Genomic DNA, 11,702 nt, shown 5'->3' on the forward strand with positions numbered 1-11,702 from the left:
AAGGAATATGGGTACCATAAAATGAGCTTTATTTCAAGTATTTTTCAGATTTAGAGTCTGATTTTGTGTGAGTCGCAAGATCAAAAGTATCTCATCGCATGTATTTAATCAATGCAGCCGGATACCGCAGCGCACACACGATATCTCTGTCTAATTCAGATTCCAATTTCTGATCACCGCAGAGGTAGTTTAAAATCAGAGCTGCCAAGTAGTACGTTTTTAACGTATTAATACGTTTTTTTGGGGGAAAATACGTCTGTACGTTTTGCTGTGCCAAAATACGTTTTTTGAAAGTTTCGAGTATGGCTGTGCGAACGTGGCTAGCGGCTGGCTGTGAGAACCAGCATATGCATAGTTTTGCTATTGCTTTGTGTTGGCGATTCCTGCAGCGCGCACGCATGTACATTGCACACAATACAGGGGATGTGGGATGTACACCACGAAAAGACGAGCGCATTTCCACAGGCCATGCATACACACGCTAATGACATATCATTATCAGTGCACTGCACTACACGCACAGTGTCAGTACAAGAAAGTCCCGATCTTACTTCCAAAAATCCATTCCAAAAGCCAAATTTTGCTGTCAAAAATGCGGAATCAGGGCCATATTTCCAAAGCTCACGGGGGTTTAGCCCAGTTTTAAGAAACAGCTTCACCCAAAAAGCGCTAAAAATCAAGAAATCAGCGATTTTGTTACCAGTTTTTTCGCCTATCGCAAGCCCTTCGAGTGTGCTGGTAACCATGGTATCTTCAAAAAGCCAAATGAAAAACGAACACCGGTCTGCTGATGCATTGACTTTATGTACAAAGTTGATTGCAATTCTAGACTTGCCTTGATTCGACCGCAATGAAGCACCAATAGGTGCCCCAACTTCGGCATAGAACATCATCGTGTGTTGCGCCGCAATTCAGCGGCCCTCGTACTCATTGACTTAAATTATTATAGTTTTAAATAATGGATTTTTCTGATAAAGTAGGTAAATATATTTAACAAATCATTTTTTTTTTTTTGTATTAATTTTTTTTTGTATTAATTTTTTTTTTTTTTTTTTTTTCAAGTGACAGGTCGGCAGCTCTCAATGATAGAAAGCGTTTTTATTCAAAAAACATGATTGCAGTAGCATTTTATAGGGAAAAAACGTAAAACAGGCAAAATATGTTTTTTCACCTAAAAATATGGTTTTTCAAGCTGAATAATATGTTTTTTGAAAGTGACAGGTTGGCAGCTCTGAGTTTTCGGCACGGGAAGCTCCGGCTTGGGATACCTGCTCCGGCCGCTAGTGCTATAGATCAGTGGGGAAACGCATGGCGCGCTTGCTTGCTTCCTATTGACTTTGTACATGCGGCCGAAAACTGCCTCGCTAGGCCGAAAACTACCTCCGAAACAGTGAAAATGGAAATGAATGTTGTCATGGCAATTCATGATTTTTTTTCTGGGATTCTTTCTTTGTTTAAATAATAATAGTATTTGCTTCATGATTTGAACAAGAAATGATAATAAATAGGAAGTAAAGAGTCCAAAAAATAAGATTTTGTCTCAAGTGGCCGAAAAACCCCTCCTTTACTCTATGGTGAATCGAAGTGGGGGCATCGGAATGTACAAAAATAAGGATGGGGTCTAAAGACTACTCCAGCAAAGCATAGAGAATAAGAGAGTCAATGCTATTGCGTATTGACCTTAAGCACTGCACTACGCGTTAATAGGTAGCATTTGCTCACATAAATAGTCAATACACTCTCAATACACAAATGCACACAATCATGCCGATGTGACTAATCGGCATGATTGTGTGCCTTTTGTGTATTGAGAGTGTATTGACTATTTATGTCGATGTGGCTGATCGGCAAGTTTGACAGTAGACTTACAATTTAAATTTTTAAATTGGTACGTTAAAAATTTGTATTTTACTGCTATTTAGGTGTCATCAATTGTCACTAAAGTACTGATTTTGAGTTAAATTGGTTGAGTTTTGGGCGCAAGTTCAGAAGCCTACCCAAAATTTGACCCGTAACTCCGGCGTGGATACCCAAAATCAAGTAAATGTTCAATAAATGTCCAAATAAAGATCATGAGTTACACGTTGTTATGTTGATTACCCGTTTCGTGTCAATTTTCTTGTTATTTTTGGAGAATTTTGTGGAAAAACATTGATATTAGTACACTTTTTCAGGCACAGGTTTCACGTCAAACTGCTGCACAATACAAGTGCATACCGATGGTGGGTTGCGGGTGGGCGCACGCCTGTGTGAAGTTATCTACCGTAATGAGGATCCGAGACATTACGGTAGATAACTTCACACAGGCGCGCGCCCGCTCGCAACCCACCATCGGTATGCACTTGTATTGTGCAGCGGTTTGTCGTGAAATCTATGAAAATGTGTGTTTGTGTAATATACTACATGTATGTCATAACTAGCACTTTGTTATTATTTGGGGATTGTGCTTTTCAAAATATTTTCCCTGTTCCATAAAGTGTTTTGGATATCTTTTACAGGGCATCTCATTCCTCTGGAGAATTTGTCAAAGAGGAATGGGTTGAACTGCGCCATGGTCCTTCGTTGCTTCATTTGCAAGAAGGAGAGGACATTCTCTTCATCAGAAAATGAATGCGAAGGACGTGGAAAGTCTGCAGAAATAAACCGCAGAGCTACTCTGGCAGCAACGGAGGTTGGTTTGGCACGGAATAGCTTGTGCGACTTGCTGACCATCCTCGGAACAGCCCCACTAGTCGAAGCCCCTAGCTACAACAGGCACATAGCCACTTTATCTTCCTTATCCCAAGAGGTTAGTCACCAGCCTTGTGTTTTCTTCATTACATTATCTTAGCTGTACGTACATTTAATCAAAACATATTTTTATTTCTTAGTTATGGTCGATAGACAGTATAATACATACATGTACATCAATATCCCTTCTTGTCAAATCAAGGGATGAAAATTAATCAAATCTAAATATTTGTAATAGGGTCTAATAAGTAAGGGGCCTGAGGGAACTTGAAATTTACTTGTTATTTATTACAAACTCTTTTTTTTGTGCAGACCAGTAAGGATCAGAAGAAGAAGGTGGCAGCATGCCTACGTCAAAGGGCCATGGACAAGGATCTGACCATCGGGGAAAATGATTATGTGGACGTGGCAGTGCCCTACGATGGAACATGGCATAGACGAGGTTACACATCGAATCATGGGGTGGGGGTAGTGATACCGATCGATACAGGGGAGATTGTTTGACACAGAGGGTCTATCAAAATCATGTAAACAGTTTGAGTATAGAAAGGGTTGGGTCTTCAGTGTTCTCAGCCAGAGGGACCTTGATCGCCTTCAGAGACTCCAAAACTGAGCAGCAAGGCTTGTCTTTTCTGCTCTTCGAACTCGCATACAACCTCTTTGACTTGAACTTCATTGTACATGTTTATACAATGTTTTAGAACATTTCTGTGCTGCAACTCAGTGCCTTAGTTTTTATTGTACATGTTTATATATTTTTAACTTGCCTTTCATTTTATTCATGTTTATGTACACACTGTATATGACATTTTAGTTGTTTCTTTTTAACTTGCCGATTATTTAGAGGAACTAGGGTGATATATATGTGGGTATTTATTACATCTTAGTAGAATAAGTCCAAGTAATATGTGTTGCAATTACGAACTTGCCTTTCATTTTAGTTTGTAGTGTACATGTTTATGTGATATATTTTTTCCTTGCCTTTTATTTTAGTTTTAGCATATGTACATGCATACAACTTTTGATATAAACCAAATAAATCCTGCCACTTTCATTCAATTCATTTTTTTAATAAGCGTCATGTGTGTATTGTAAGTTAACATTTAAGTTTAGATTTCTCAAAAATTCAATATATTATAGTCACCATTCTGTGTACTATAGAACGCACTACAGCCACCATTCTGCTTACCATAGATCAAGACCCAAACTACCATTCTGAATATACCATTTCAAAATGCTACAATTAAGCGTAACATTTTGTTGCATATTTTGAATGGTAGTGAATGGTAGATGAATGGGGCTTTCATCGAAAGGGTGCGGCGCGGTGTGGTGTGCTCAACGCACCCATTCGATAAAAGAGGGGGGGGGGGCTTTTCTCGAAAGGGTGCGTTGAGAGCGGAGTACCGTTTTAACACACCCTTTCGATAAAAGCGCGGGGGGGGGGCTTTTTTTTCGAAAGGGTGCGTCGACTAGTCTTTCGCATCAGTCGTTTAAAATGAGGATCTGGGACAGAAGGTAATAGTTGCCAATTTAAGTATATCGAAAATGTATTAAATAAAATGGAATGGTCTTGATTACAGAGTGGTCTCTTTCGTTATTACTATGTTGATGGGGGAGACAGAGAGAAGGAAAAAAGGGAAAGGGAAGATAAAAGGAAAGAAAGAGGAATAAGAAGAAAGAGGGAAACGGGGGGGGCGAAGGGCTCTTGCCTCCTCATCCCCCCCCCCCCGCCAAAAAAAATAATAAGAGAGAGAGAAAGGAAAGGGAAAGGGAAAGAAAATATAAAAGGAAAGAAAGAAGAGGAAGAAGGAAAGAGGGAAACGGGGGAAGGGCGAAAGGCTCATACCTCTCCCCCCCCCCCGCCAAAAAAATAAATAGGAGAGAGAGAGAGAAGGTAAAGGGAAAGGGAAAGAAAATATAAAATGAAAGAAAGAAGAGGAAGAAGGAAAGAGGGAAACGGGGGAAGGGCGAAAGGCTCTTACCTACCCCCCCCCCCCCCGGCCGGCCCCCCTCCCGCCAAAAAAATAAATAAGAGAGAGAAGGGAGAGGGAAAGAAAATCTAAAAGGAAAGAAAGAAGAGGAAAAAGAATAAGAAGAAAAGAGGGAAACGGGGGCGAAGGGCTCTTGCCCTCCCCCCCCCCCCCCCCGCCAAAAAATAAATAAGAGAGAGAGAGAGAGAGAGATTTGAAAGCGAAAGGGAAAGAGAATATAAAAGGAAAGAAAGAAGAGGAAGAAGAATAAGAAGAAAAGAGGGAAATGGGGGCGAAGGGCTCTTGCTCTCCCCCCCCCCCCCCGCCAAAAAAATAAATAAGAGAGAGAGAGAGAGATTGGAAAGCAAAAGGGAAAGAGAAGATAAAAGGAAAGAAAGAAGAGGAAGAAGAAATTGTGTCCTGCCAGTGTCACAAATAGATATAAAAAATATGCTCATCTGACGATAATTTGATGTATAAAACCCCTCACCTTCTTGGGGCTCCGTCCCTTGGATCCAACACCAATTTGTGTCCTGCCAGTGTCACAAATAGATATAACAATATGCTCATCTGACCGTTATTTATTGCCCAAAACCCCTGAGCTTCCGGGGCTCCACCCCCTGGACCCCACGCCAATTCGTGACCCCTGTGTCACAAATAAGGTATAAAATAATAATAATTTAATGTACAAAACTCCTGAGCTTCTGGGGGCTCCGCCCCCTGGACCCAACACCAAATTGTGTCCTGCCAGTGTCACAAATAGATATAACAATATGCTCATCTGACCGTAAGGTATAAAATTATGCTCATCCGACATTAATTTTGATGTTTAATACCCCTGAGCTTGTGAGGGCTCCGCCCTGTGAAAAAACGTGTAAAAAAACACGTTAATTTTACCGTTTTTGGGAGATAGCCCCCCCCCCCCTCCCTGGCGTTCAAGGGGGGGGGTACGATTTTTCAAATTTTCGAGGGCCCCCAAAAAAGATTAGTGCTCTCTAGTAATTTCGCGACTACTCCAGAACCGCGGCAGATACATGACTTTTTTCTTTCGAGTCTTACGCATCTTTTGAAACATTTTTTTGTTGAAAATTGGACGTATAGTTGCGGAGTCACGTGACCTTTTGTTTTTGCATGTCAGCCCTAAAATCGCTTATTTTTGTGATTTATGTACCAAACATATGGAAATACCATTTATTCTTTTAAAAAAAGAGAAAACATTGGTTATTTGGTCAAGTTAATGTGTTTGTTTTTGGGTCAAAATAGTTGAATTGTGGTTAGAAATGAAATAAAACAACAAAAACAATATAATACATAAATACAAATTATCAAAACAAGAGATAACATAGGGATAAACTGGCTCTTCCAACTTTCTTGTCGTATTATTATTCTAACGAATATATGTAGTGAAAAAGAACGCTTGAATATGAATTATATATGATTTATGGGTAAAAATGTGAATTCTCTGACCTTGTTTGCATAAATTACCATAAATATGCAAATAAGTGAATTTTTCAAAAAATTGAAATTACCATAGTTTTTTATACACTTCACTTGACATGCATGCACATTTTCGCGGCGATCGGCTGTGAAACGGCCGAGATCTTAGGAGGGGGACCCCCCCCCCCCCCCCCCCACCCTCAAGTCTACTCCAATCACATTGAAAATAAGGTATGACTTAAATCATCTCTCTCATCATTATACCGCTATAGTATTCATGTTTTTAATATTATTTATTATCCTTCCATTAAACAAGTTCATAGAGAAAATACTTATCTCTCTGCAACATTAAAAAAGAATCTTCATTAATATGTCTTAATTTGTATTGATAGCCTTGTGGTCGCCAACAGTGGCGTAGGTAGGGGCGTCTCCAAAGGGGGGTGTGGGGGTGCGACACCCCCCCCCCCCCACCTGTCAGGATATTGTCGGTAAAATTGCGCTGCCGTCGGGAAAAAAGAGAAAAGGGGGAGGGGGAAAAAGAGAGGGAAAGGGAAAGAAAAGAAAAAAAAGAAAGAAAGAAAGAGAAAAACGAAAAAGAGGGAGAATAGGAAAGAAAGGAAAAGAAAAGAAAGGAGGCAAGAGCCCTTCGCCCCCGTTTCCCTCTTTTCTTCTTCTTCCTCTTCTTTCTTTCCTTTTATATTTTCTTTCCCTCTCCCTTCCCTCTCCCTCTCTTATTTATTTTTTTGGCGGGAGGGGGGGGGAGGAGGCAAGAGCCCTTCGCCCCCGTTTCTCTCTTTTCTTCTTATTCTTCTTTCTCTTCTTTCTTTCCTTTTATATTCTCTTTCCCTTTCCTTTCCCTTCTCTCTCTCTCTCTCTCTTATCTTTTTTTTTGGCGGGGGAGGGCAAGAGCCCTTCGCCCCCGTTTCCCTCTTTTTTCTTTCCTTTTATCTTCTCTTTCCCTTTCCCTTCTCTCTCTCTCTCTTATTTATTTTTTGCCGGGTGGGGGGGGGGAGGAGGCAACAGCCCTTCGCCCCCGTTTCCCTCTTTTCCTCTTATTCTTCTTCCTCTTCTTTCTTCCCTTTTATATTCTCTTTCCCTTTCCCTTCTCTCTCTCTCTCTCTATTTATTTTTTTTTGGCGGGGGGAGGGCAAGAGCCCTTCGCCCCCGTTTCCCTCTTTTCTTCTTCTTCCTCTTCTTTCTTTCCTTTTATCTTCTCTTTCCCTTTCCCTTCTCTCTCTCTTATTTTTTTTTGGCGGGGGAGGCAAGAGCCCTTCGCCCCCGTTTCCTTCTACTTCCTCTTCTTTCTTTCCTTTTATCTTCTCTTTCCCTTTCCCTTCTCTCTCTTATTTATTTTTTGGCGGAAGGGGGGGGGGAGGAGGCAAGAGCCCCTCTTTTCTTCTTATTCTTCTTCCTTTCCTTTTTTATTCTCTTTCCCTTTCCCTTCCCTCTCTCTCTCTTATTTATTTTTTGGCGGGGGGAGGCAAGAGCCCTTCGCCCCCGTTTCCCTCTTTTCTTCTTCTTCTTCCTCTTCTTTCTTTCTTTCTTTTATATTCTCTTTCCCTTTCCCTTCTCTCTCTCTCTCTCTTATTTATTTTTTTGGCGGGGGGGGGGCAAGAGCCCTTCGCCCCGTTTCCCTCTTTTCTCTTCTTCCTCTTCTTTCTTTCCTTTTATCTTCTCTTTCCCTTTCCCTTCTCTCTCTCTCTTATTTATTTTTTTGGCGGGGGGGAGGCAAGAGCCCTCCGCCCCCGTTTCCTTCTACTTCCTCTTCTTTCTTTCCTTTTATCTTCTCTTTCCCTTTCCCTTCTCTCTCTTATTTATTTTTGGCGGGGGGGGGAGGAGGAGGCAAGAGCCCTCTTTTCTTCTTATTCTTCTTCCTTCCTTTTTTATTCCCTTTCCCTTTCCCTTCTCTCTCTCTCTCTCTCATATTCATTTTTAGGCGGGGGAGGCAAGAGCCCTTCGCCCCCGTTTCCCTCTTTTCTTCTTCTTCTTCCTCTTCTTTCTTTCCTTTTATCTTCTCTTTCCCTTCCTTCCCTTTCCCTTCTCTCTCTATCTCTTATTTATTTTGTGGCGGGGGGTGGGGAGGGAGGAGGCAAGAGCCCTTAGCCCTTCCCACGTTTCCCTCTTTCCTTCTTATTCCTCTTCTTTCTTTCCTTTCCCTTCTCTCTCTCTTATTTATTTTTTTTTCCCCGGGGGGGGGGTAAGAGCCTTTCGCCCTTTCCCCGTTTCCCTCTTTCCTTCTTCCTCTTCTTTCTTTCCTTATATATTTTCTTTTCCTTTCCCTTTCCCTTCTCTCTCTCTCTTATTTATTTTTTGGCGGGGGGGGGGGATGAGGAGGAGGCAAGAGCCCTTCGCCCCCCCCCCCGTTTCCCTCTTTTCTTCTTATTCTTCTTTCTTTCCTTTTATCTTCCCTTTCCCTTTTTTCCTTCTCTCTGTCTCCCCCATCAACATAGTAATAACGAAAGAGACCACTCTGTAATCAAGACCATTCCATTTTATTTAATACATTTTCGATATACTTAAATTGGCAACTATTACCTTCTGTCCCAGATCCTCATTTTAAACGACTGATGCGAAAGACTAGTCGACGCACCCTTTCGAGAAAAGCCCCCCCCCCCCCCCCCCCCTTTTATCGAAAGGGTGTGTTAAAACGGTACTCCGCTCTCAACGCACCCTTTCGAGAAAAGCCCCCCCTCTTTTATCGAATGGGTGCGTTGAGCACACCACACCGCGCCGCACCGCACCGCACCCTTTCGATGAAAGCCGATGAATGGTGGCTCTATGGTAGATGAATGGTGGCTCTATGGTAGATGAATGGTGGCTCTATGGTAGATGAATGATGGCTCTATGGTAGATGAACGGGGGCTCTATGGTAGATGAATGGGGGCTCTATGGTAGATGAATGGTGGCTCTATGGTAGATGAATGATGGCTCTATGGTAGATGAATGGTGGCTCTATGGTAGATGAATGGTGGCTCTATGGTCTTACAACATGACTTATCTAACAGAATACTTTTACTGGCCTCATCAAACAGCATAAGATTCACAAAGACTTTAAAATGACAAGAAACCACCTCGAGGCAATATCAATACTCTATTGTATAAGTTGCCCATAAAAATCATGTTTAGAATAAATTATTTGTCACTGTAATTTATTTACTTGTGACGCCCGATTGTCGCCTAAAGAAGTGAGTTTTTGTATAGTTGACATTGAGCATTCAGTAATTTCATTTATGTGTGAAAGAAGTATGAGAAATGTTATTTTCAGAGCTCAAGCAAAAGAATAAGCTGGTATTGAAATGTACATTTATATTTGTACATGTGAAGGAATTTGAGTTTATTGCATACGTGTAAAGGTATTTGGTTTGAACGTAGGTGGCGTTTTACGAATTGTAGACGTGGCTCGTAATTTAAAAGGGAAAGTTCCAATGATATTATTAATGATCTATTTTGGTTATAAAACAGTGAAAGATAACCAGTTCATGCATTTAGAGCAATTTAGAATGTGGTATATATAAAATATGATCGCTTATATCGATCCTTAAAGAAATATTAAATATATGATGAATTGTAATGTATAAATTGTTTCATCCAAAAATGCCATGGACAAGGTCTTAAATTTGTTACTTGTTAGAACCAAGGAGGGCAAGTGAAATTTATAGTTTGAAGATTTGGTGATAGAATATTTGGATACAAACAGAAGTATATTGTATTTGTATGAAATAGAGAGTTTAGTTGAATTCAGTTGTAACCCATTTGAGAAAAGGAAAGGAAAACTCTTATACATGTTTTAGAGAGTGTATTCATTTATTGATAACATATCACATACATATATTTATGAGTCCTTCGATTTATATCTTTGCAGATTTGAATACAATAAAATATATGATTTCAAGTGGCAATCTGGTACGGTGTGACTGAGTTCCCTAATGATCCAATTATTATTATTATTATTATTAATTATTATTATTATTATTTTTATTATTATTATTGTTATTATATTTAAGCTTGAGGCTTAGCCACTTTGTTCTCTGAGGACCGAATGACAGGTCGAGTGGGCCGGTCACATCTATCAAAAATTCCCAATCGAATTTCAGAACTAATCCGCCCGGCTACGCGTGTTATACAGTGCGTCCCAGAAAAAACGAAACCGAGAATTATCGATGTTTTATCATAACTTAATCACAATTAATGACACATAAATGACACATATTTGTAAAGCTTAGAACCTCCTCTTTCAATTGATGCTACTCATATGGTGCATATTTTACGCATGAGTGATTAAAAGCAATTTGAAGGAAGGAAACCAAAAAGACATTTGGCGGGCGGTATCTGAATTTTAAAGATAAAATCATATTTCTAGAAAGTTCATTTTCTGCCCTTTCATATGACACCTCAATCAGGAAAACGAGCCAGGAATAACAAAGTTCTATAGGTTTAAAGTAATGCTTGCATTTCCATAATTAGATTAAACGAATCCGTTTTCACTTGCTGCCTGCCGTAGCAACAAACAGAGTTGACAAAAGACTTAACTCCGTTTCGTGCATCAAGTCTTTTGTCTTCTTTGTGGACCAAACAAAAGAGATATGATACTGTTTTAATTCTTCATATAGTTTTTTTTTTCTTCTCATGAATGGTAAGTAAATGCGTTTGCGCTTCTAAATCTCAAACAAACACATTTAATTTTTGAAGATCCGAAGTGATCAACAATGTATTTAGCTTTGTTAACTACTCAAAGTAATTTAATTTAAACGAATTTTTTTTATTCGAGTTTGATCAAACAACTAAAATAATGACCCTCTATCACACTCAGGTTACCGAACTTTTTTGGAAGATTTTATTATATTTGTAGGACTACTCACCTGTGGTACCGATTAAGGCCAGGCTGTTGGCTGGAAAAAGAGAAAAAAGAGAAACACTGAATCAGAAAGGGAAAGAGAGAGAGAGAGAGAGAGAGATTGGAGGGTTTTTATGGGTTAAGAATTGACCCAATGACGAGGCAATTCTTTGTTTGCTATTTTGAACCCCGTAAGTGATGTTTTCCTGGCATCTACTAACATGCGGAGCATCGTCCACGAGCCGCATAGCGGCGAGTTGATTTTTTGTTGTTGCTATTTTGAACCCCCCTGGCAGCCCAAGGAGGCTGGGGGTTGAAACCTCCTAAACCCCTCGTAGATCGGCCTCTGCTCACTCTCGTCAAAATGAAATGGATACATAGTTGTTGCGTCACTTATATCTATTTTGTGTTTTTGATCAATCATAGCTTTCTTCTTAAATCACGCTCATCACTAAAATTAATGATCTTACGGTGACATTAAACGCTCAACATAATGCAAACACATGTAGCTGTCATTTTCCTTTTCTGAAACTAGAGAAAATTTGATAAACTCGGTCTTCTCTGTTTGGCACTGCCATCTTAATCGTTTTGAAATATTTACGGTCTTAATTTGCAGCGATACACTCTCGTGGTAAGGCGTAAGGCCTAACAAAGAAGGAAGATGTTGTATTGCCCTTTTATTAGGTTATTTTATTTAGGTGCCAAAACATGGGTCGGTCGGTCGGAAATCT

This window comes from Strongylocentrotus purpuratus, unplaced genomic scaffold (assembly GCF_000002235.5).
Source record: "Strongylocentrotus purpuratus isolate Spur 01 unplaced genomic scaffold, Spur_5.0 spur5_contig_25, whole genome shotgun sequence".
Taxonomy (NCBI): domain Eukaryota; kingdom Metazoa; phylum Echinodermata; class Echinoidea; order Camarodonta; family Strongylocentrotidae; genus Strongylocentrotus; species Strongylocentrotus purpuratus.